This window comes from Thermobia domestica, chromosome 8, assembly GCF_964235325.1.
Source record: "Thermobia domestica chromosome 8, izTheDome1.hap1.1, whole genome shotgun sequence".
Lineage (NCBI taxonomy): Eukaryota > Metazoa > Arthropoda > Insecta > Zygentoma > Lepismatidae > Thermobia > Thermobia domestica.
Window position 1 is genome coordinate 238,591,104 of NC_137461.1, and position 4,307 is coordinate 238,595,410.

A 4,307-nucleotide genomic window follows, 5' to 3' on the forward strand; every position below is an offset into this window, starting at 1 on the left:
TATATATATGTTTACATGACTGTCCTGATACGTGTATATTTATTACCAACATTAAATAAAATAAAAGTAATTGATTTTTAACAAAATAAATGTTTTTATTTATTATATGATACAAATAGTATATTTCAAGAGTATAGTTCTCAAATGGAAAATCTTAAAATGTCTACAAGGCGTTCGAGATTTCCTCCTGTATGTGAAGAAAATAACAGACATAGATTTAGGAATGTATGGGTTTGGTGTGTTGGCTTGGGCATGGGGAGAGGGAGAAGTTTCGTGAACGGATACTACACCAGACAGGGCTCATTCAATGAAACCATATATATATTTCTAAACGAGAAAGCACACTCACAACATGTTTACGAGAGACATCTCAACTTCAAATACATTTTTCGCGTATTTTCCTCTGTTGATGTGCTAGTCGATTCTCAGTAGAATGATTTACGAAGTGTAACACTTAAATTATAATTTTTTAAATATATGAACCAATATGTAAACAGCACTAAAGCTTTTGACAGCATTTGAATTGGAAATTATATTTAGAAGTTATAAAGAAGGTTTGATTGGAATAGAAAGATTTAAGACTCATAAAAAACTGTATATCAACCAACAAGTAAGTTTTTGAATAGAGAAGGAAACCACAGAGGAGAATGTAATTCGAAGGAGAATTTGACAGGTTCTGTCTCTCGTCAACATTATTTAATATCTATCTACAAGAGACAGTGAAAAAGAACTTACATTGTGAAAAATGGCACTTCGTTAGGAGGTAGAATAATTCTGTATACGGTTTGCAGATGATATGGCGCTTGTTGCAGAATCTGGGAAGAAAATCAATAAAATATTAGGAAACTTAAGGAGAGGCTGTGTTGAATATAGGATGAAAATAAATGTTAGAAAGAAAAAATGGAGATTGGAACGAAGCGGTCGGTGTCAAATATAGAAGTAGGAAGGGAGAAATAGAAAAGGTGACTATGTTCCTATATATGGGAAGTATTACATAGCACGTCCAGAAAGTAAGTTCCGTTTCAATTTATCTTCGCTGCAGCGCTGCGATCGCAGTTCCGCTCTGTATCAAGGAGAAGAAACGTGCGCCATTTGGAGATCGCTGTCAGTCACGTACGCTTTGTTGTGCTTGTTTACAATGTCGGTGTTGATTGAACATCCTGCCGCTTGTGAAATCAGAGCGGTGATTCGTTTTCTGAATGCGCTGAATGCCTGACCTCGCTCCTAGCGACTTTCATCTGTTCTTACATCTCAAGTCTTTCCTTGGCGGTCAACACTTCAACAATGACGACGGGCTGAAAGAAACTGTTTACAACTGGTTGAAGACACAGGTGGCAAACTTCTATGAAGAAGATATACAAAACCTTGTGCCACGCTATGACAAATGCCTGCAAAAATTCGGCATTTATGTGGAAACGTAGTTTAAGAGTTGTAGAATTTTGTGCAATAAATAATTTTTCTGTATCTGTACACAATTTAATTTTATTACCAAACGGAACTTACTTTCTGGACGTGCCTCGTATTAATGATGATAGGAAATGCAAAATTGAGATAATAGCAATGCTAGGAATGGCGAAAGGAGAATTTAGGAGAGGAAAGTCCATTTTGCGGGACCTTTAATAAAGAGTTGAGAAAAAAAATACAGAATGCTGCATGTGAAGTGATGTACTGTATGAGACAGAAACATGGACATCAGGCAGAATTGATGGAAAATGACTGGAAGCTTTTGAAATGTGCGTATAGACAAGAATGGACAGCAATATCTGTATTGAGTTGAGAACGAATGAGAGGGTGTTAGAAATATTGGGGGAGGAAAGAACAATTCTATATATTATTAAGAAGAGGAAGAGGAAATAGTTGGCACATTGGCTAAGAATGAACTGTATCTTGAAGACGTGCTAGAGGGAGTGGTGGCAGGAAAGAGAGGGAGGGGGCGAAGGAGGCTGCAATTGATGGATGGCATCAAAACAGAAAAATCATACGAAGAGGCGGAGAAATTAGTTGAAGACCGTGGAGCATAGAAGCTTCTGAGTTGCGGAAAGTAACCTGCCAAGAAATGGCATACCTATGATGATTATGATCAACATGTACTTCAGAATGAGAGAAAAAAATGACATGCGTAATAACCAAGAAAAAATGTACATTTACCACGAAAGAAAACGTGCTGCATTTATATTCGCAACTCTAAGGGTAGGGACATGTCGAAGATACATCACGATCCAGGCCGACGTTTAAGTCGCGGTCGCACCCTCAATACTTTAGCACAAACCAATGGATTCAAATGAGTAAGCGCATGCCGAAGATGCATGGTACATCGCGACTTAGAGGTCGACCGCGAGGGTGAATAAGTGGTCGCGATGATGAATAACTGAGTTTGTTTTTACATCGATGGTCAGCGGAAGCATCGCTGTGGCTCGTGTTCTCATTGGCTCTCCCTGAAGCGCTGCACGGAATAAAGTCTTCATTTATTTAGAATTTCGTCTGCAGAGGATTGTGTGTGTCTACGCTCGAGAGGTTTTGCTGCACTATTATATTTGTTTGTGAAAGACATATTAATAGAACTAATGAGAAATGTTTCAGCAACGTGGAATAAGAAACACAAACAACATCATAATAGGCACGTTTTAAATAGAGAATGGAAGAAAATAGCAGCTGAAATGTGAATGCCAGATAAGTTATTCATATTTATTTGAGAATTATACTCTAGCTTATTATTATATAAGGCAGTGGCGGTCACAGGGAGGGGGCTTTCGGGCTAAAGTCAGTAAATTGTAGAATTTTTAAAGAAAAAAGAAGCTACTGTTAATCATATCTATGCTTAAAAACTACACCCCCCTCCACCTAGAAACCTGAAGATATACCTTATTTATTTATTTATTAACTTTTACTGGGAAACGATTTCTCGCCTTAGTGCTGAAAGTAGGCATTTTTTCACAGAAAATTGAATAAAAGGTTAACATCTTTGATTTAGAATATTCATTGAGATGAACAAGAGACGAGACTCAAATATTTTTGCAGGGGGCACGATGGCTCAGTGTTAGAGCGTTCACCTCCGGTGCTTGGGGTCCCAGGTTCGATCCCAGCTCGCGTCGTGTGGACTTTGTGGTGGACAAACACGTGGTCATGGGTTTTCTCGGGGGTTCTCCTGTTTCCTCCCACTTTCTTCATTCCACCATTTCATTCATTACTCATCATCACCGTCTCCTTTAGCCTAACCGGTATAAGCGTGGGACATAAAACGTATATATTTCATTTCAGTTTTTCAAATATTTTTGAGAAACAAGAGACGAGACTTTGACATTTCTCATATCTCGTCTTGCGTCCATCCCTATTTATAAACTGTTTGGTCCGTTTAATTTCAAAATGAGGTTTTGCAGTGATTTTTATGCACTGACGGAATAATTTTATATGCGTCACTGCAATGTTTCTCCTTAAACTGAGAACTTAATAACGAGGGTGCGACCTCCTCGCTATTGCGCCCTTCATCCGTCCCAACCTAGAAATCGATGTAGCGACCGCGACATAATCCTCGAGCTCGATCGCGATGTAACTTCGGCAAGCATTTACCCTATGTTCGCTAAACTACTTACTATAATAAATTTCTTATTTATATGAAGCTACTTATTTTAAATGAGAATCCAAATACCGAATTTCATGCCTCTAATCCTAAGATATTTCGAGATATGGGCATCTTATTATACTAACTGTAATTCCTTCCTCTTTTAATTCTTACCCTCTTTTCTTTCATTAAAATCAAATATTAACAAACGCTGAAGTGGGACTACTATTTATTTTCAAAGAGAAGCTCATATCCAAATTTCATCTCTCTAACTTTCATAGATTCTGAAATATGAACATTTAATTATAATAATTCAAACCCCTATTTTCCTTCTTTTTCCATCTAATTAAAAAAAAACAACACTTCTTTAGTACAATTTTAAGTCAAAAATTCTATTTACAGTCCAAACTAAAGTTTCAAACTGAAGAGATTTGGTTTGGGATTTCATTTATATAGAGAGTTATACAGACTCTTGATACGAGTAGACAGACTCTTGGCAATTAACATTGTAGTAGGTTTCCCCGGGGTCCTCAATTTTCGTTCCACATTGTTAATCTATTAATTCATTTCGTAATCATTCAACTCCATGAATCGCCCGTCTGCAGTAACATACAAGGCCTAAACATGGAATATAAAACCAAAAGATTTCATTTCATTATATAAGTATGCTTTCACTTTAATTCTAAACTTCAAATTTTACTACTTCTTATTATTATTTCTTTAATTTTTGAAGAATAACTGTGTAAAC